This window comes from Amphiura filiformis, chromosome 17, assembly GCF_039555335.1.
Source record: "Amphiura filiformis chromosome 17, Afil_fr2py, whole genome shotgun sequence".
In the NCBI taxonomy this organism is placed as follows: domain Eukaryota; kingdom Metazoa; phylum Echinodermata; class Ophiuroidea; order Amphilepidida; family Amphiuridae; genus Amphiura; species Amphiura filiformis.
In genome coordinates this window covers 2,730,160-2,753,721 of record NC_092644.1, presented here as the reverse complement: position 1 = coordinate 2,753,721, position 23,562 = coordinate 2,730,160, and the positions used below count along the sequence as shown (strand labels likewise).

Below are 23,562 nucleotides of genomic sequence, written 5' to 3'. Positions count from 1 at the left end.
TTACTTGGTACAGCAGAGATACTAAAATAAATACCGGGATCGATATACGTGAATGTGCTATGCACGATTTTGATATTCAGGCGAAAATCTTTGGATACCGGGGTAGAAAATGATGAATATCTCCTGTAAATGATTTCGTCTAAAGAAGCCAGATGTGGTTCCTATCACTTGAATATACGTGTTGAACAGATATGATAGTCGTTAGCTTGCGTCTTGAGAAAGAAGCTTGCGTCTTATATGTGCCAAACTATATATTGCGCAGTGTATAGGCCAATCGTGGAGGTAGTCTAAAAGCAGTGACCTATGGCGTACCATGCTCAGTACACACAGCGAGGTCAGTCAACGGGCTATTGTCAGTAGCCTTAGTCAGATGTCCTTCGGCCCATTATGCATCTCAAAACTATTAAACAGGTCGGAACAAAATGGCCATGCGTGGCGGTGGATTCAACCTACCATGGCGATTTCTGCCATGAAGATATCGGGGCGATGACACTGTGCAACGTGCCCAAAGGACCTGTTCTGCCACATCCAACCAGTAGCTGCATGTACTTATTTTATTCCGTGTGGATCTTCTGACCCAAATTGGTGACACTGGCAGAACTTTAAAGAAAAGAACTAGTGAACACCAAAGAGGCACTGATTCTGTCAACACACAAAAAAACAACCGTTGCTGAACGTAGACATAGTAAAACCAACATGACATTTACTCCGAGTACAAAGCTACTGCTTTATCAAGACTCACTGAACATCACCAGCCTTGTCCTGGGGATCAGGGTCCTTTGGGTGTGCAAGTTGTTGTCTCAGAGTGCCAAAGCATGCTGAATTGGCTTGCCAGGCAGTAGTGAATGACTCTCAAGTAGCGCAGTGCACAATGCCGGAGATTCGGGCAGCTTTACCCGCATTTGGAACGTAAATCACCCAATTGGTTGTAAAAAGCATTTGACTTCAAAACTTCTGGAAGTCACGGACTGATTAATAAATGGTCACAAAATTCATTGTTATTGAAATTTGATGCTTCAGAGACTTGAAACGGTTATAATTTGGCTAAATTGAAAGGAAAATATGTGTAATTACTGCAGCGGGCTGACACTTCCAAAATCGAGCACAAGAATGGAGTGTGGAGCGCGAGTATACTAAAGCAACAGAGCTAACTCGGTGTTGTGGTTGAATAAGCACCTTCAATACCAAATGATATCACAATCAATTGGTATGAGAAGCTTTTAAATATCTTTTGTCAAAAATTACTGATGTAAGCTTTATAATTGCTATACAGATTCCCAGTTAGATGGTGATGGCATATCACTGCGCAGACAACATTCTATACATTTATATGTTTATATTTAAAACAGAAAGTGTTTTATGCTTTAGAGATACCTGCATACTCTCTAGCATTAAGGAAGTGCTTCTTTTACGTTAAAAAATCTATTTTTATATGTATCTCTATAAATAGGTACATCCGTTCAATTACAGCTATAAATAGGAAGTTTATCGGATTGATTTGTGTATTTCTTTGCGGTTCGTTATCTAGGGGTGAATCATTGATGTTTTTATCATTGCCTTCATCTCATGGTTTTTCACTTGGTTTTGTTAAAGGTGGGCTGCATAGAGGCCCATCACTACAACATAAAATAAATGTTGGCATTTATGTTTCAAGTTAAATTGTTCCAGAGTTGGGGATATGTGTACTGCTTTGGCCCATTGAAGAATTGTGACACATGCATTCTCTTGGGATGGTGCATCCAAGTACTCCCCTCCCGGAAGGGCTGAGGCATGTCCTCCCCTCATCTAATAGAAAAAAAAGATGAATTTTCAGGCAATTAAAAAAAAAGTGCAACATTTTACTACCCCCTTGCAGACCCTAAACTTCTCCTCTTTTCAACTGATTTTCTTTTTTTTATTCCTTAAATTTATATGTTTTCTTGTATTTTCAGCCCAATTTGAGCCATTTCACCCCAATTTTACGATGTTTTCAGCATTTTTGAGCATTTTCAGCTTTTTTTCCTCTTTTGTGTATGGAGACCCTGTTTCAGGTCTGCCCTTGGACTTCCAGAATGGCTAATGGAGTCACATTTGCCCTCAAATTTGGGGATGCAGAGCAACCGCTTATTTTTCACGAGTGGGCACCCTGTTTTAAAAACTAGCACCCACCCCTCGGTGCATCACCTTATGCATTTTGTTCATACCATCTAAAGGAGACATGGTGTAAAATTAAACCAGGTAATAAAAATAAAGCTTTCTACAAATGTCGAAATCTCGCATTTGGAAGGGCTAAAGTAGGGAACAAGGCTTTCAATTAGGACATGCGCCTTTAACAGTACTAAAGTTAATTTATTGCTAAATAAATGCACAGGTCTCTTTAAAACTTAGTAAAGGTGTTATTTTGATAATTTGGTTTCAAAATATTATTGCTTGCAGTATTTTTGTGCACATATACCAGCCAAATCAATCAATGCCCACACATCTAGAAAGCCTTGATGCAGACACGTTCATCTCTCTCTTTATTTATTTTGTAACACTGCTGTTGTACGTGAGCTAACATAGAGGCATAGTACTGCAGCGAAATCAGTTGAGTGGATAAGGCTATGGCAATTGTGTACCAAGCATTTGGTGTAAATTGGATCTTCTCGTTCAAATAGAGAGTTGCCGTAAGGTGCATATCATGCCCAATTGGGCTCCCTTGAAGGAAAGCAGTATTGTAGATCATTCTGAGGCAAACAAGTCCTTGAGAGCTTGAAATATGAGACTGTACAACACAAATGAGCCGTAAATTCCCTAAATTGTATTCTGAATTACAGTGTAAAATGTGCATGAAGATCGTATTCATCGGTCCTTCTAGCTGGTGCAACATCTATCTCATTTTGATAGTCAAACACCAATCAATAATCCTATTGTTGAAGAGGATAATAAGCTTCTACCTTCGATGGTTATAGAATTTTTAATAGCTCTGGTCTTTGTTTGCTTTGGCTAAATCCTGTTCAAGTGGTGGGTTACCAGGCATTGTATTTTGTATAGGTATGTATAACCAACAATTGACAATGAGAGAACTTTCTTGAACCTCGTTGCCTTGGGGATGATTTGAAATGACCGCCAATTATGACTGTTTGATATTTATTGCCAGCAATGTGGAAAAAGAGACACATGTAGAAATGAAAAAAGCTACCATTTTGTTGAAGGAGCAAAGTCCAACAAACCATAACCCTGCTTCTGGGTATCGTTTGAAGTCAAATATATACCATTTTAAAGCTTATGATGTATATTTTCTAAACACGAAATAAAACAAAATTGAACGGAGAAGGAATTTACGGCTCATTGGCCGTGTATGGTCACATATGACGTGGAAGTTTTTTTCTGAAGTTTTAGTAACATTTTGAAGCCACATTTTAACCCTAACACTGCCAGGGGGTTTTGTTCGGAGGTGGTGTGTGTGCTGCTCAAGCTGTCCAGCTGAAAGGGAGGGACCTAGCCTGTGATACAAAAAACCGATAAACCGTTTATTTTATATCAAACGAAATTTTTTTTCGGCCAGTCTGTGAGAGCCATAAAACTGCAGTTTTGCCACACCTTGAAGTGATAAAAACAAGCAACTGTGTAAATCAAATGATACAAAAGTCCAGCACAAGTTTGCTTTTCTCTCCAGCTATCTGTAACCATGATACTAAACAAATAGCTTAGAAACCATTCCAATTCAAAAGAGGCTTAAGAGCTGGAAGAAGATGAGTATTGGTAAAGGGAGATGTGATGGAATGATGTAGGTTTAGTTTGGATGGTTTGACTTGTAACTTCATGCCAGGCGGCGGATGACATGATCGAGCCGGCAACTCGTGAAACCGCCTGGCCGTATGGCATTTTCCATATACTCGGTTAGTTTTGTGGGGTTCATTATCGAACCCCAACGGTTTTAGCTTGTATTTATATTATTTATCAACATAGGCCTATTTGTTTGTGATATTTCAAGCGTTTTAAAATTTCAAAATAATCCCATTCAATTACACGGTTGACGATGAAAATTTACTGAATTTAGGGAATGCACGTCATACACCACCTGGATCATGCAAGGTTTTTACTTACTTGACAAGTACCCATCATTTTCACCAAAACTACCTGTCCAAAATTTGACCCTGAAAGCATAACCAGATCTCTGCCCCTTGTGGGGGTTTAGTCAGTTCAAATATCTATTGCTATCTATAGCCTGTCCTTGATTTGTTAAACTGGTCTTGTTTTGAGTGCACAGAACTTATTCAAGCATTATTTTTAGAATTAACCATATTCTGCTTCTGCTCGATTTCTGGCTGGGCTCTTAATTGAGCATTAAAGCCAGGCATGTGCGGGGGGTTGAGAAGTTCTAGATGTAATTTGTGCAGTGAGTCTTGAATATCGTACAGGCATTAATGTTGCATGCCCCGTTGCAAACTGGCAGTCCAAAGTGACAGGTGGCTGTAACACCCAAGGTCATGTTAAGGGGGTACTACACCCCTGGCCAATTTTGTGCCTGTTTTTGCATTTTTCTCAAAAATTATAGCGCATTGGTGACAAGTAAGATATGTATATTGTAGGGGCAAGGACTACAACTACTGCACTGTGCACTCTCTTTTGTGTACATGCTTGCGCTATTTATGTTATTTTTGAGTTCGCTAACACACCCCTTATCGTCGACCCCCAGAGGATGTATAAAGACATTCCCATAACCCAATGGGTTTTCTGACCTTGGTATGTCTGGCTTTTGCACACATATGGCACAGTTGACCATACCTTGCATTGGGATTGTGTGCAAATATCTGGTGTTTTCATCCTTTTATTTAACATTCAAAACATTGAGACTTATGAATAAAATTAATGCAGTGGGACATTAAGAATGTTTTCTATTAAGAAAATCTAGTTTAAATAGCTTGTTGGCTGCAATTTTAAAATTACCATTTTGTGTATGTGGTAATGGGGACTTTGCCTTAAAGATTAGGTTATATTGATCATACAAATGTAGTGCATTGTAGGAATGCCTTTATAGCCTCCTCTGGTCGACCCCCATAGAGAACATACTTACCTTCCATAGTATGGTTTGTGCCTTTGGAGCTCTTGCAACAATTGAAACTCTATGCTTAAAAACTCACCAGAATGTAACTCCCCATTTCAACTCATATGTACACTTCAGCAAATTGGGGACAAACATATTTGCCTTGATGAGATTTTTTTGAAGCGTGATATTTTTGTTATGAGCGTGATGAAGCCAGTTGAACGTAACAACATGGAAAAAGCTTAGGGTCAATATAATTTGAAACAATTCATAGAGAGAAAAAGTACAGGGCGAGTCAAAAAGATTACTTTCTCAACACTGATGATGTTGTGAAGACCTTCTGTTTACAACACGTTGTTGCCCAGCAACGCCTCTTCTAAAGTTATTTATTGAGGAGAAGCAATGTTGATGGCAAATGAGTGAGAGTATTTTGTGATTATCTGTAAGATAGTCATGAGACAGGTGATGGATCAGTGATGACATCCAGAGTGTGTCCCAGAAAAAAAATAAATAAGTGATTGGTTGATTGCAACGATCGTATCTATTATGTAGAGTGTACATGTGTCCCTGACTCCCTATCCAAGTCAGTATGTCCTAGGAAAAGGAGCAATGATTGGTGGTACATATCAACATATAGACGAATCTAACGAGCCAAGTCATGGTTAGGATTTGGTCAGCCATTATTGGGTCCCCGCAGCACCTAATTGGTGTTGTGACTGCCCAATTGGGTGGATTAAAGCCGCTTAAAATTCGATGTTAGATTCTTTTGTGTTGTACTGTCATCATTCTTTTGTCTACGTGTAACATGGGTGATAGAATGCAGTTTAAAATACCCTCCAAGGCTGCATCATTTCCATCATTTCACATTTTAGGTGAGATGGAGCAGACGGGGACCCAGCTATGGCTGCCATTGAGGTGCAGGAATGTGTGAATTTGGATTCGTCTATATGATTATGTTTTCCATAGGTATGTTCTGTATAAACAAGGACTGAGTGATAAATCATTTGGATACAGGGCTCTAGAGTGTATCCCAGAAAAACTGAGAAGAATGGTATCCAAGTCCTCATATCGACATTTTCACTCTAAAAATAGGTACCCCATCATCAGAGGGTCAGTTATGAGTGTCAGCAAGTTTGCATTCACATAATTTGTTATTGACAATAATTTGTACATAAAATCTGTTAAATCTCATCAGGAAAATGGTAGAAATTAGTCAGATATTTGTATCAAAATGGGATGCTATACTGGCTGTCGCATAGTTCTGTACGGTATCACAGTACAGCTACGGAAAATTTCCTTGGCATCCTGGATGCAAGAAATTTTCTATTGGATGCCTGGTTCTCCAAGCTTAATGGGACCCCTGCCCCATGACTTGATCACTTGTAAAATTACGCTATGGCAATAAATTGTGTCCCCAAAATGTGTCCCCATCCAAGTAAGTATGTCCCAGTACAGCTACGGTATCACAGTACAGCTACGGAGAATTTCCTTCGCATCCTGGATGCAAGAAATTTTCTATTGGATGCCCTGTTCTCCAAGCTTAATGGGACCCCTGCCCCATGACTTGATCCCCGGGGGGGCCACTGGTCATTGACAAGGGGGTATCATGCGTGGCCATGGAGTTTCAAAAAGCACCCTAAACAAGTATATGCAAGGACTGAAAATACACCCCTAAACAAGTAGGCCTATAACATTGTGTAATTTACTACCCTAAACAAGTATTGGCGTTTTTTTTACCCCTAAGTAAAACATTTATTTTGAACACCCTAAGCAAGTATTGCCTTTAAATACTACTTGAAGCCACATTGTCATTGTTTTCTTTAATATAACTCAGAATGGCTCGGAAATTGAAACCACGATGCTACCAGAATAGGAGCCATTTTAAAATTCCATAATAAATATTACGCTGATATAGGCCTATAGGACCAGTGAGCCTAGGAGGGGAATGATATGAAAAGAAATATGACAAAACTGTAAGAAAAAACAGCAAACAATGAAGAAAAGAAAATAGAGAAAAAGAAGTCAAGAAATGATTTTACAACATTTTTGAAGGCCATATTTAAGTTTCTACGATTTATTCTCCATCCTCTAAATATTATTATAGTCCTACAAAACATGTTTCAAAGTAACACGAAAATCATAAAATAGTGGTCAGATTTTTTTATTTTTTAAGGCCTACATGTCGGCTATATTTTAGGCCTATATTGTGAAAAGATGAATAAATAAATTTATTTTGAAAGCTTAAAATTACAAGTTCTTCTGGAAGGAATCGGGTGAATAGTGGTATCATTTAAGTTGAATTAAGTATTTGGATGAAAATCAGTTAGGCCTAAATAGCGACTGATGCATGGTGCTCAATCAGTTCAGCCAAGATTTCAGGATTCATGTATGAGTATGACTGCAGAATTTTGATACCAATCCTAAAACGTATTTTGTGTCAATTCTGTACCATATCCATCTTACCTTTCATCTTTTCATATTCATTTGATATTTTCATAATTTATCTAAAAGTAAAAAATTTGTTTTTTAAATATAATCAAGATCGGGATATCACTTATTGTGACCAAAAAAAGCTGATGTTTTTGACGATAATAAATGCATGTTTTTATATGGGCACAGGCATTTTGGATATAAGGTCACGGGTCAGATCGATCCTCATCCGTATATTCGTGATTAAATAATTGTATATAACATGAAAATTAGCTTGAGAAATCTGTATTTTTATCCATAAATATAAGATAGAAAATTTAAATAATAATAACCATTTTAAATGAAATGAGAAACACTTAAAGGAATTTTAAAAGGAGAATTGAAACTCTTCCATTAAAATCATAATGACCACGTGCATGTACATGTCATGTGTACATCACCATTGAATGTTGTATGGTTGTAGCATTGAATGGGTTAATGAAAAAATATTACAGGGCAAAGCTTGGCAAAAGTCGGCAAATCTTTATGGATTTAAAGAAGAGACTAAACAGAGAACTACACAGTCGAGTCTGAGGATAAGCATGAAGGCTGTGAAACTTATGAAGGACTGGAGTCTGGACGGACCCTAAATACGTAAATCTGTTGTAAAAAAGATACCCTTTTTCTCTGTTTTTGGTGATTTTGACACCCTATTCACGATACGTACGTACAGAGCAAAAAAAAAAAAAAAGACCCTTTTTACGTGACTTTTTGGCCACGCATGATACCCCCTTGTCAATGACCAGTGGCCCCCCCGGGACTTGATCACTTGTAAAATTACGCTATGGCAACAAATTGAAGACAAGAAAAGTTACAATGTAAGCTAATTGGCTTGTACAATGTATGTGTATTGGGCTAGTCAATTTAAAATCCATACTCCCCCTGTGGAAGATTTTGGAAATATCATCCACATGGGGAGTATGAGTTTTGAATAGATTAGACAATTCTCGCGTTTCACAATACGTTGCGCCTCCAGCGGTCGCTGGGTCGAGGCCAATATACGCAGTGCATCATGGGAAAATGAGTCGACATCCAAAGCCCGCGTAATCTGAATACAATACAGGAACATGCATCATTGTGGGTTTAAATGTCATTATAATGATGTTACATGCGAATGCACACTAAAACAACAATTTACAACTATAGTAGATCCATTTTGTATCCATTGATCACAGGGAAACCTTCGTGGAGCTGTTTTCAACATATTTATTATCACACTCGCGTGAAAATTCAATAGCAGCTAGAATGGCGATGTCGACTCTGGAGTCGAAAATTTGACTGCCAAAAGCAACCACTGGCGGCGCATCATATTGTGAAACGCGAGAATTGGGTAACTTCAATTTGAAATACTTACTCCAGTTGTGGAAGATATAGGTAAAGCCATAATACAGGGGGAGTATGGGTTCCAAAATGATTTGTACTGACCAATTACATTTGAAAATATACTCCCCATGCACATTTTTTTGGGGGGCTTTGGGCGCCAGCCCCGGGTAAAAGCAGGGGCGGCCAAAATGAAGGGGGGCAGAAGAAGAAAGAGCGTCAAAAACAGGGCGGCAAAAACGAAGAGGGCGACAAAAGGAATTAGTAAATAAAAAAGGGCGGAAAAATTTGATAAAGCATAAAAATTTGTGAAAAAATGGTACTATACATCAAAATGTGCTGCTTTTAGAGGCGCTAGCGTCTGAAACCCCCTTTTTTTTTGCTCTTCACTTTTCAAACGACCGAGAAAAAAATTGGGTCAACCTTTTCGGGCTGTTGAGGAAAGGGCGGGAAAATTTAATTTTCTTCAGCCCCCAGGGGTTGAGGCAGCCACGGTACGCCACTGCTCTCCCTGTGGAAGATATTTTCAAAATCTTCCACAGGGGAGTATAGTTGTTAAATGGAATAGCCTATTGACCATTGGCTTGATACAAGCTGCCTGGGATTCAGATGACTGATATAAATGACCCATTGGTAGATCATAGCCGTGTTCAGACGGTCATAGGATCCTTGAGGATCTGCGTGCTTGAGGATTGGGATCCCTAAGTCAATCCCCGAGTGTGTGTCCACACGACTCTGTCGTGGCCTGTAATTCTCGAGTTTCGCAATGCCTGATGACGCCAGTTCATGAATTACAACCGAAAGCTGAATGTGACCTTTACATTATCGCGCGAAATAGAATATATTTTAACCTTACAAAACAAACCATATACCACCAAATCAAAAGGCACCAATTATTACTGCGATTTGCGATGTCACGATCTGCGAAGAGCATTTTGCTCTTGTTTGTACTTAAATTCATCATGTTCATGATGGAAAGTGGTGATGATGTTCTAGATTTGGTATCGATACCGTTGATTGGGAGAAGAGAATTGTTGAGAAAGAAGAGGCAGAATATAAAGCGACAATTGCAATATTTAATGTAGGCCTACATCTACCGTAGTGCAATGGAACTCCACCACCATGCACAGGTCAAGCTCTGTGCTCGAGAATCGCAAAATGTAGCGTTCACACGGCAGTAGAGCTCGAGCACCACTCGGGGAACTTGTGAAATCCCCTAAATTTCTCTGGGATAAATTCGGGGATAAATTTGGAGAAAAACTCGAGGACTGGAATCCTTGAAAGCGTTCAGACGGCAGATTTCCCCGAGTCTGTGCTCGAGCAACGCGGTGCTCGAGGAAATAGCCCTCCGTGTGGACAGGACTCATATGTTACGATTCCCTCCTCAAAATGCCAGAGCAGTCAAGATATTCAGATGATTAGGGAGACTGATGAATGCTATGTAAACAAAGTGACATCTGTTATTTATCTTATGTGGATTAGAGTTGTTGTTTTTATTCGGTGGTTGAAAGAATAAGTGTATAGGTTATCAGGTTTGTCAAGTTTAGGGAAACAGGAAGTGCATAAAAGACCATGCACAAAATTGCTTGAAATTCTGCATAAGTGAAGAACATGCACAAAAATAACTTTTCTGCAAATGTTATTCATTCAATGGTTGAGAATAAGTGTACAAGTACAGGTACATGTAGGTGTTATTTAGGGAAATTGGAAGTGCATAAAGAAAATACACAAAATAGCTTCAAATTCTGCAAAATTACCAAAGAACAGACACAAAAAAAGCTTTTCAAATAGAGGGAAAATGGAAATGCATTAAAGACATATGCAAAATAGCTTCAAATTCTGCAAAATGATCAAAGAGCAAGTTAAGCAAAAATGATCAAAGAACAAGTTAAGCAAAAATAGTTTTTCAAATATTTTTTTAAGTATGTATATAGCATTTTCAGCACAAAATGTCTATTTAGGATTAAATTTTAAACTTCTATGTATTCACTTATTGGGAGCAATTTCATGGACCTTCTGCATCATCATGGTTTATGGTTGGTCTCCAAGCTGGTTCCAGGAATCCATCAGAGCAATATATAGCTGATGCCGGAAGGTCCGTAAAATCGCTCCTGGTCTAAGTGAATTTAAAAGGAGAGTAAAGTGGAATTAACTTACAATATTTCACCATACGTATGAATCTACAACACTTAAAAAAATATAATGTTCTTAAGGGATGGGGTATGAACGTTTGGACAGTATTTATTGTGGGACATGAGAGCACATCAGACATATCGAATTGCATTCTAAAGACGAAGAATGTCCTTCTGATATCAAATAATTTTTGATTTTTTGAAAATCGCAATGTAATACACATTTTATGGCAAATGATTAAAAATTGATATTTTTGATATTTAGCAGTACTCGATGTAAACTTTATAAAGCTGATGATTTATACTTAAAGTGTATGTAGGTGGGATGAAAATTTTGACCATCTGTATTGAAGATATGGATTTTCCCCCAAAACACCAAAAAAAATTAGGTCTTTTTGGGAAAAAAAATCCATATCTTCAATATGAAAGGTCAAAATTTTCAATTGATTGTCGGCTTTTCCTCCAAGCTACATACACTTTAAGAATATGTCATTAGATTTATAAAATTTAATTTGAGGACTGTTATATATCAAAATGTGAAAAATATCAAATTTTAATAATTTGTCATAAAATTTGTATTATATCGTGAATTTCAAAAGTGAAAATTATTTGATATCAGAAAGACATTCTTCGTATTCAGAATGCAATTCGATATGTCTGATGTGCTCTCATGTCCCACAAAAATACTGTCGAAACGCTTCATTCCAGATCCCTTAACTTACAATATTTCACCATACGTATGAATCTACAACACTTAAAAATTATAATGTTCGTAAGTGTTCCAAGAACTAAGATGAGAGATGAGACATAAATGCATTTTTGCCCTCTGGATACACTGTAAAATATTCAAAAATACCATTTATTGTGCGATCAGAAATAGATTAAATGCGAAAGATAATACTTTTAGAAAATCTAAAGGTTTATTTTCAAACTGTTTCTATAATTATTATTTATTTCATCTCGGTTGTGAGAAACATTCTGATTTCCTTGACGTTTTATGTGTGTGAAAATGTTCTGGAATGAAATAAGAAGTGCACGACTGTGCGCACAATAGAGGTAGTCATTGTGACGTCAACGCCGCCATTTTGTGGGTACGGAGTGACTTGTTGCTAAGATCACCGCGTTGACGCTTGACTGAAGAGGTGCGTCACGCGCTGCGACTTCCGCGTAATCAGGGGCGTAATGTGTAACGCATGACATGCAGAACGGCAGTACCCACAAGATGGCGGATCCCGCAGAAAAGGCTGACGGCCTCTATAGGTCACCCCGGTCATCCGGGTACTTATTTTACATGACGCTACAGTCAGCTACACTTACGCTTTTCAACCCACAATAGATCGTGCAGCTGAGCGACTACTTGAAGACTTGTAGCAGAGCTTATTCAGTTGTTTACGTTCTGTTTTGACCTCGAATCGAGCCAATTTCTCGGCCGATTTCGGTAAAATAAAGGTTAAATACTTGGCGAAAATTGCATTTTATGTGAAGCTGAACACATGAACATGTAGTGGAGCGTCTTTATTTTGGCTGGAGGCCCCATGTGGAGAAGTTATAGAAATGGTAGTATTTTGGCCGATTTGAAAAGGGACAAACCACAGAAAACTACAAATTTGACTTCTGAATCGGATTTGTTGTCAACGGAGGTCAACGGCTTGTGACGTCATTCCGGGGTCACCTATAGAGAAGATATCTTACACTTCCCACAATGCATTTCTTTCATTTCAATATTCTGTACTGATTTGCTGTCTCGTGCAACATCGGTTGATAGTGACAACAAGTACCTGAAATGACTATGAATAAAAGATGGATTATAAAAATTTGGATCTAATGGTGCTGGTTAATTTGGTCATTTGTTATTCCATTCTATAAGAGATTAAGGGCAGAGTAATGGGAGAGAACATGGACCTTTTCGGGCTTCATTATTTCTGAATTGTATGTCCAAAGTATATAAAACTATACATTTTGGAAAGGAAATGAGTCAAGGAATCCCATGGATGACGTCAGATTTGTTCAAAAATCTCAAGTTTTGAAAAATCCCAAAATTCACTTTTTACCCCAATTTTTTGTGACAACTTAGAAAAAATCCGTTCGAGTAAAAAAAAATCAGTTAGCTTTTCATGAAGAAGAGACATGAACTTAGGGAAGGTTTTTTATTTTTTGAAATTGCGTCTCTTTTTTGAAATATTGAAAAAACATGTGAAAAAAGCCATTTTGTCACTCTATTAAGCTAAAAATTGCACATAATGGTGTATATTTTTGTTTAAAACAAAAATTTTGAAAAAATGAAAAAACCTTCCCTAGACTTTGATGTACTCTAAAGGATAGTGCAAAAAGTTTACCCTTTGCTTGCATATTTTTGAGTTATCTTGTCACAAAAATCACATAATATTGTCAAAAGTGAACTCTGAGAAATCGACGTTTTAGTAAAAAATGTCAAAATTATGCACAAAACGTCCTTAAATTTTAAAAGCGGTAAGACTTTCACACTTGTAAAAGCTGTATCTGGTGCATGGTCTAAATATGCATCTTTTGCACCAATGAATCTATAATCTCTGCTTTCAGTGCGCCTAAAATTCAAAATAATTAAAAAATCTAAGTGGCATTTTGACTGCAAATTTTTGTTTTGTTTACACCACATTTGCTGGCGTTAACAACATACCGAATGCGCCTTGACTGCGTTGGATATCACGCAGAGTTGCGCTTGGCGTCACGCTTGACGCGAATCGTGCCTGTAATCACAATATTTCAGCATTCGGCGCATTTCTGACTCATTATTTCCGCCAATTTACTAAGCTGTCTTGAGCCATGTGACTTTTAGAGTTGAAAAGAGTGAAATAAATCAAGCAAAAATACGAATAAATATTAGCAAGTTGTATTTTATCAGTTTCAAGTGAAAGAATACATCTTAGTGTTGATAAATATCAAAAAATCTCAAATTCGGTCGTGGACGAATGTGTCTTCCATTACTCTGGCCTTAAGTGATAAAGCTACATAATTATCTTGTCAATAATAATTGATGATGAACTGGGCCATTCCAGTTAAAACTCACACACCCTGTATTGAAATCATGACCTTAATCTCCTAGGGGGTGTAGATTTCAAATGGAGTCACCCAGTTGGGTAAACCCATTGGATATTCACGCTCCCTGTGTGGAATATCATATGTAATGGGCCTTTCCAGTTAAAACTCACACACCCCCTATGAAAATCATGACCTTAATCTCCCAGGGGGTGTAGATTTCAAATGGAGTCACCCAGTTGGGTAAATCCATTGGATATTCACGCTCCCTGTGTGGAATATCATATATGTAGTGGGCCTTTCCAGTTAAAACTCGCACACACCCTATGAAAATCATGACCTTAATCTCCCAGGGGGTGTAGATTTCAAATGGAGTCACCCAGTTGGATAAACCCATTGGATATTCACACTCCCTCTGTGGAATATCATATCTTCCATAGGGGTGTATGGATATTAACTGGAATAGCCCAATAATATGCGTGCTAAGAGGATTGGAATTACAGTCTCTTCAGTGGGGACCAGGTCAAATTTGAATTATTAAAATCTTTTAAAAATTATTTCATATATGTTTTAAAGTGTAATACAATCTCTTGTATTATGTGATTTTTTGCATGTAGTAACCTAAATATAATATTTTGCAGTAAACATTGCCGAGAGCGTATTTTAAAAGCGTACATCATGTATTTACAGTGTTGAAACGCACTTGTCTCTGGTTGGCTGCTGAGGCGATCTGCTGTTCCTGAGTGGAAATTTATGAATGAACTTTGCGCCGTATGCGTTGTTAGGTTTTACTTTGCAACATCACAGTAAAATCCGCTTGTCAAAGGTTTACTGCAATATATTATAGCGCCCCTCCCCTTATAAGCAAGTATCCCCTACAGAAGTGGTATCTGTCTAAGTCATGTAAGTGCACCTTTTCAATGCACCTGTACAACACAGTAATTAAAATTTTAACATGCTCTGCACACTTTCTCCGCATTTAAGTTTTTGCCGCCTTAGTTCCAGAAATGAATATTAATTTGTCATCAGTCTGTAGGCGTAGGTGGAACAGAGGGGGGGGTCATAAAATGTTTGTCCTGAGATGAGGGTCGTAAAAAATTTAGCCCACGATAGGGGGCTCATAAAAAATTTTACTCTGGTCACCGACATATTCATGACCCATCCCCTTCCGAAGAAAATGACATCCCCCTTAATGTCAATTTTGTTAACTGTCAGATACAAGTATTCTATTGTTTATGTGTTTAGATTACCAATTTTGACTTCATTTCAAAATTGATAGAAATTAATAGACAGTGATGCATTATTTACCATTTTTTTGTGCACAAATATTTTACAAAATTTTAAGCCATAATCTATATTATAATATGCTATTCTCTGTAGATCTGTCTGTCTGTCTGTGACTGCTAATGTGAGGCCGCCGTGAGGTCATACTGGGCTCAAACTTGGTGGGTGGGTGCAGCTTGATATGAGAAAGAACAAGTTTATATTTTTTAAGGTCAAAGGTCAAGGATGGGGTCAAGTTCAATTGAAGTCTAATTTCAAACACTTTAAATGGCAAATCTAGCCATGCCATTGTGTTGACCTTGGACTATCAAACAAAAGTTTCCACAGTGACCTTTTAAGTCAGACCCACGGTTAAGAGGTCATAGGTCAAGAAAGGTAAAATTTCAAATTGCCCCTATGGAGCTGAAACTTGGTGGGTGGGTGGACCTTGGACCAACAAATAAAAGTTTCCATAGTGACCTTTTCGTCAGACTTACGGTTAAGAGGTCATAGGTCAAAAAAGGTAAAAATTTCAAATTACCCTATGAAGCTCAAACTTGGTGGGTGGGTGGACCTTGGACCAACAAACAAAAGTTTCCATAGTGACCTTTTCGTCAGACCTACGGTGAAGAGGTCATAGGTCATAAAGGTAAAAATTTCAAATTGCCCCTATGGAGCTCAAGCTTGGTGGGTAGGTGGACCTTGGACTAACAAATAAAAGTTTCCACAGTGACCTTTTCTTCAGACCTACGGTTAAGAGGTCACCAGGGGTCATCTGAGGTCAGATTAGTAAAAACTGTCATATGGGCTTGGTGGGTACAGAAAATATTTAGAGCCAAAATTTTGGAAGGTCATTCTGGGGTCATCCGATCCGAGGTCACCTACGGGTCATCTGAGGTCAAATCAGTCAAAATTAGTATAGGCATGAAACTGGGTGGATACAGTCAACATTTAGAGCCAAATTTTTTATTGTTCATTTTTTGTTCACCAGGGGTCATCTGAGGTCAAATTAGTAAAACTGTCATATGAGCATGAAACTTGGTAGGTACAGTCACTATCAGCCAGGTAATCGCACCCAGCCGAGAACCGCCAAATATGGGTAACCGCCTAGTATATATAATTTCTGTAAAATAAAGACTCCCAATGTTCACTGTACATGTTTGTACCCAGTGCAGTAGCTGCTGAGGTGCATATATATGTATTCTTCCATGCAGGTGTTGACCATTGAGTCTGCAGACAACAAGTTCCAAAATTTTCACAAAAAAATTCAAAAATTTCAAAATTGTATATTTTTGTGACCATATTTGAAATCAGCATGAAAAATGCATTTTAGTACAAACAGTAAGAAGCTCTTGATATTTTGATAAAATATCTCAAAACTTCGGACTTTTTATGTTGAAACCTATATGGCCAGCATTAAGGTGAATTTTGTGGATTCAGTCTACATGTATGATGGATGTTTTAAGAATGAGCATTTTTTTCAATTCAATTCAATTCAAGAAGCATTTATTTCACAACTTCAATAATACATGATATAATGACAAATGCCAGAATTAGTGAAACAATAGCAAATAAAATTAGTCTATCCGATCACAAGCCCACTGCTGACAGTAGCCTGAGATAAGATATAACGAGTGGCATCAATGAAAAGACCTGAAAAGGAGTTGTGGGGCAACACATGCGGAGCAAGCTCATTTAAAAATGTTCACAATTTGTTATTGTTATATTGTTTTATAAAGGACGTAATGTGCTGCATTATCGTCAGATGAAGTCATCTGCAACATGAGAATTCTGAAATAGGTATGTGAAATTGTGTGCTGGAAGCCTGTTTTAGAGCCTGGAAATGTCTTGATGATGAGTTCCAGCATGTATGGGCTTAATCCAAGCATTAACTGCATCTTGAATCTTGAAGTATCTAACATTTAGCATGAAGAAGAAAAGCATGGTCAGATTGATATGTAACAGTGATTTGCTAAATCAGAAAATCTAAAAATCTAAAATTTTCATTTTAAAGTTGTCAGGAGTTGTCTTAAAGCGCTCATGTGTGTTAGTTTTCCTTAGTGCGTCCATTTCAGGTGAAATGGTAAATTCATTTTTTATTGATCACCTGACCTGGTCTCTAGCTTTTTCCAAGAAAACTTCAGAGCTACCAACATCAGCTGACGACAACTTGAAGTTTAATTTAATTACTTTTATTTTTTTTTTGCCATAAATTAATTTTTTTATTTTTTTGAAATTCATGATATTTATACAAATTTTAAGATAAATTACTAAAAGCAGCGTTCGAATTAAGAAAAAAAAAGTGGTTGTTTACCGGACAACCAGGTAACAGTTGTTGGTTGTCCGCCAAATATTTCAGTTGTCCGTGATTTTTCAAACAAATTACGCTACAAAGTCAGACATTTCTTTCGATCTGCTCCTGAAATCATCACTCGTCATGTTTTTGTTTTCGCAAAATTAACGATAGTAAATGCTAAAATGTGCTAATTATAGCGGATGCAAAAAACAAAAACACATTTGAATGGTTTGATTTTGTTTTTAAAAATTGGTTTTATTCATCGTAAAATTAATATAATTATGGAATCGTATATTATTTTAAAGAAAATTTACTTGAAATGTAAATAAAAAATAATATTTTCAGCTTGTGATAATAATACAACATCAACCGCACGCGCACGCCAGGACAGTACATCATTAAAATTACAGAGTTCCATGACTTCCACATATCGCTATTTACAAAAGAACTTGAAACTTTGTATTCTGTCATTTTTTTTTTTTTTTCTGCTGAAGGAAATTTCCACTCCACGTGTTCTGGTTAGCCTCTTCCCAATGACGCAGTTAATCTGTCCTGTACCAGAATACGACAAGGTGCATATGCATACACATTACTGACACTAGGTATGCGATAAATTTGTGTGGCAACCAATTTTGTTTACATCAAGAGTTGTGGAATCATCAGCTGGGTTTTCCCCATCATGTCGCAATGCATACAAAACTACAAGTTTTCGGGGCTGTGATTGCTTGTATAAAACAACAATATAAATGAGAAATTGATCATCATATAGCCACCATCTTTTGTCACCTGTGTAAAGATTATGTAATGTATATTAAAATATAGAAATTGTGTGTAGATTTTTGGTTGACAACCGGCGACCTCATTTAAGTTGTCCGACGCTTGTTTTGGTTAATTTGGACAACCGGATAACCACTATTTCGAACACTGACTAAAAGATGATATTTTGTCATAATGAAGATATACATTTTTTCCCAACAAGACCTAAAATATTTGGGTGTTTTTTTGGGAAAAAAATTACATTGTCAATACAAAATTTCTAAATTTCTAAATGATGGATGGCTCTCTAGAGGGCACGGTGTCTAGAGGGCACGGTGGCTCAGTGGTTACGGCCTTGGACTCATTATTTGAGAGCTTGCTCGACGTGCGTGGGTTCGAGTCCCCGTCCCACCACCGTGTTGCGCCCTTGGGAAAGGCGCTTTACCTCGCTTGCCTCACCCCACCCAGGTGCAATGGGAAGCTGTTAGGGTTAATCACAGTCGTTGTACTGATGAACCCTGCGCCATTTGTAGGCTGCAAACGTGGTTCCGGCATAATCTAATGACGGCGGAATAAATGTAAAGCGCTTTGAGGCTGTTTACGGCATGAAGCGCTATATAAATATCTACATTTATTTATTTATTTTTATTTACTTTTCTTCCCAGCTACATACACTTATAAATTTGCCTTATTTTAGTTTACACTTTCATTGGATTTATAAAGTTTACTTAAGGGCTGGGGTATGAACGTTTGGACAGTATTTATTTTGGGACATCAGAGCACATCAGACATATCGAATTGCACTCTGAATACGAAGAATGTCATTCTGATATTAAATAATTTTGATTTTTGAAATTCGCAATTTAATACACATTTTATGGCAAATCATTAAAAATTGATATTTTTGATATTTAACAGTACTTGAAGTAAATTTTATAAATCTGATGATTTATACTTAAAGTGTATGTAGGTGGGATGAAAAGCCGACGATCAATTGAAAATTTTGACCTTTCAGTATTGAAGATATGGATTTTTTTCCCAAAACACCAAAAAAAAATTAGGTCTTTTTGGGAAAAAATCCATATCTTCAATATGAAAGGTCAAAATTTTCAATTGACCGTCGGCTTTTCCTTCCTGCTACATACAATTTAAGAATATATCATTAGATTTATATAATTTACTTCGAGGACTGTTATATATCAAAAATTTGAAAAATATCAAATTTTTATAATTTGTCATAAAATTTGTATTACCGTACTGACGTGAGTATAGTCCCACCTTCGAGTAAAGTCCCACCCCAAATTTTGAAAAATTTCAGAAATTTAAAAAAAAAAAACATGGTTCATGGTTGACCTAAAAAAAAAATTTCAAAGATGTTTTGTATTTTTAATATGAAAATTGATACTTTGTATTCATGTCATACTCTATTAATGATTTCAAAATGCATTCAAATTCAATGCATTTTGAAATCATTAATAGACTATGACATGAACACAAATTATCAATTTTCATAATAAAAATACAAAATATCTTGGAAATCTTTTTTTTTTTTTTTTTTTTTTTTTTTTGTAGGTCAACCATGAATGATTCTAGCATTTAGGTCTAGGTCCTGGAACACTCCAAAACCGAAAAAATAAATAACTTAAAAAAAAAAATTAAAATTTTTTTTTTTTTTTTTTTGAAATTGAGTATAGTCCCACCCCCAATTTTGAAAAATGTTCACCCAAAACGGGTGGGACTATACTCGCGTCAGTACGGTATATTGTGATTTTCAAAAATGAAAATTATTTGATATCAGAAAGACATGCTTCGTATTCAGAATGCAATTCGATAGGTCTGAGGTGCTCTCATGTCCCACAAAAATACTGTCAAAACCCAATAAACGCTCATTTTAGATCCCTTAAAGGACTGCTAAATATCAAAAATTTCATTAAAAAATTGAAATTTTAATAATTTGCCATAAAATGTGTATTATATTGTGAATTTAAAAAAGTTGATATCAGAAGGACATTCCTTGTATTCAGAATGCAATTTGATGTGTCTGATGTGCTCTCAGGTCCCACAAAAATACTGTGCAAATGTTGCTATATCCGATCCCTTAAGGGTCGGGTATGAACGTTTGGACAGTATTTATTAATGAGACATTAACACATCATTGCAGACTGAATAAGAAGAATGTCCTTCTGATATCAAATAATTTTGATTTTTGAAATTGCAATGTAATACACATTTTATGGCAAATGATTAAAATTGATATTTCTGATATTTAACAGTACTCGAAGTAAACTTTATAAATCTGATGATTTATACTGAAAGTGTATGTAGGTGAGATGAAAATTTGACGATCAATTGAAAATTTTGACCTTTCGTCTTGAAGATATGGATTTTTTCCCCCAAAACACCAAAAAAAATTAGGTCTTTTTGGGAAAAAATCCATATCTTCAATATGAAAGGTCAAAAATTTTAATTGATCGTCGGCTTTTCCTCCCAGCTACATACACTTTAAGAATATATCATTAGATTTATAAAATTTACTTTGAGGACTGTTATATATCAAAAATGTGAAAAATATCAAATTTTAATAATTTGTCATAAAATTTGTATTATATCATGAATTTCAAAAAATCAAAATTATTTGATATCAGAAAAACATTCTTCGTATTCAGAATGCAATTCGATATGTCTGATGTGCTCTCAGGTCCCACAAAAAATACTGTGTAAATGTTGCTATCCGATCACACTGAAGAAAAAAGTATTGATTTTCTCCCAACAAGAGGAGTTTATCTTCAATTACTCAATATTCCCATTATCACTGACCTTGGCAAAACGAAGCAGCTATGTATAAAAATACCATACCACTGTAATTAATTCAAAATTATGCCAACTCCTAGATGTACTCTGATGTCAGACGTGATTTCTGATGACGTATTTGTGACGTCTAAAAGTCGCAAGTGAATTTGCTACAAGTTTACAAGTTGATTTACATGTCACGGTCGATTGTTTTCTTGATGTAATTGCACTGCTATTATAAAGATGGTGTGAAGTAAGCGAGGGAGAAAAGCGTTAATGGATTTTTCAATAATTTGTCACATAGAACGTCTGACTTGCACTGGGATCCACAACATGCTCATCTATCAGGGCACAGTTCTTTCTAACCCCAATACATTTGTACATTCACTGGCTGACCTTTGAAAATTTGGGTACAAAAACTCATACTCTGCAACTTGAGGTCAAATTGTCCACTATGATTATTTGATTGAGGTTATAAAACTATGCCATGGGGATGAGGCCATTGTGGTCCATAGTGTTGGTGGATGCACTTGACATGTGGTTGATCTTATAGCGTGGCCTTGACGCATGAATTGATCGAGTATAACACTGGCCCTTGTTGGGGAAAAAATCAATATTGCTAAAAATAAATGTGAATTTTTATTCTAAAAGCATTTGGTCGCACGTCACAAATAGGTCACCCAAAAATGGAGCAGCTGTAACATGAAAATGCTTTCTTCACACTTCAAGTTAGGTTTATTCTAAAAGTATAATTTATTGTAGAAAGTTTGGTGTCATTTTGTAGATAATTATGTTCTTTGTCAAATACAAAAAACCCCAAGTCAATTGGACAAGTACTTTGAGATTTATACCTCAATATGTAAGATGTGTCAATGGAGCAGCCGGTTTGGGAGAGCCAGTTCGGGAGAGCCCCATAGGGTTATACACAAAATTGTGAAAATATGGCAAACTTCAAACCTTTGTATCTTGAAAAGTACAACTAACATGGACCTCAAATTGCACATATATCATCCTGGATTGTAGATCTACCTCATAGTATATCAACTGTAACAAAAGATGTAACCAATTAATTGCCTAATTAAATGCTAATTAAGACAGTTTTCCCTATATGTTACTGTACAAAGTGTGCATACTATGCTCCGACATTTCTAAATGGACTATCTCTTGCCCGAGTCACCCTACTTATTCACAAGAACACATATTTTTAAGGAAATTTGATGAGGAATTCAATTATGCTATTAGTTTTAGTGCCAGAAATGGAGGAAAAAAGTTTTGATTGAAAAATGTCATAAAAATTGTGAAATTATTTTACAATTTTTGACCACCCTGTATGTTAACGCAAGGGATACTAAACTCTTTCTTCCTTATATGTTTGAAGGACCCATGCAATGCCTTTCTGAATCCATATTTATTTTGAACTACATAGCTTTCAGAAAAGGAAAAATTTGGGGTTCACCATGACAAGAAAGATGCTAATTTTGTTGTTGTTCCACCCTGTATATTTCTCACCCACCCTGTATTATGATGTTATGCTTTGTTGATTTGGCATCCTTGTAATATAAGCTTTCCAGAAATATATACTTATAATGGTCTAAAATGTATTCATTAAAAGTTGTGTTGAATTGAATCAAAATTGGTGATATTTTTCTCATTTTACATCATGTTACACAAAAGATGACCAATTCATGACATGCGACCATTTTTCTTCAGAATAAGTTGTTGATGTAATCTATAACTGATTTAGTTAAAGGAGCACATTGTATGGTCTGATATTTTTCATGTTATTTTTTTAATCTTGCATTGAGGCCTACCATTTTAAACAATATGTTTCACAATTTTGAGTTGCTCCATCGATTTTGATATGAAAAGAAAAAACATGCATAACAATACCCCATAGGATAATACATGGTTTTGGTTACCACAATTCACCACATTTTTGTTGACCTCATAAATAAAACATCTCGAGGGGGGGGGGTTTAAATTCACTGTGGTAATAATCAGAAAAATATGAGCTTCCTGTTAATACCAAAATCTCAGTTGGGTTGAATTTAAGACCTTATTCGTTGAAATTGTTCAAGAAATAAAGACATGTCGATCCAAAAACCAAAGGAAGATGCCAATTTAAAAGTTGCAGTTCACGTTGCAATTCACATTCACGAACAAGAGAACTAGCGCCTTCCATTAATTAGAACGTTAAACTAATGTTGTGCTTTCATTGATTAGAACACAAAAGTGCAACTTTTGATTTTGTTTCTTCATTAGGTTATAGATCACGGTTTCTTTAATTCTCAACCAATTTCAACAAATAAGGTCTTAAATCAGAGTAAAAGAGTACAGGTATTGGCTGCTTGTTTTAATTTGGACATATTTGTCTTTTATGTAGGATATACAGGGGTGAACACAACTGGTAATGTTAAGAAATGAGGTACATTCTAACAGTACCTTAAATCATAAATAATATACATGTACTGCTTGTCTCGAGTCACTGAAATTCCAGTGTAGTAACTGGATTC

General features: G+C 36.4%; 1 protein-coding gene across 2 annotated transcripts in view; it reads left to right on the top strand.

Annotated features, from left to right (window-relative positions):
- Positions 1-23,562, top strand: part of LOC140136796 (uncharacterized) — a 130,620-nt gene that overhangs the window by 70,494 nt on the left and 36,564 nt on the right. The gene's annotated exons all lie outside the window — the stretch shown is intronic.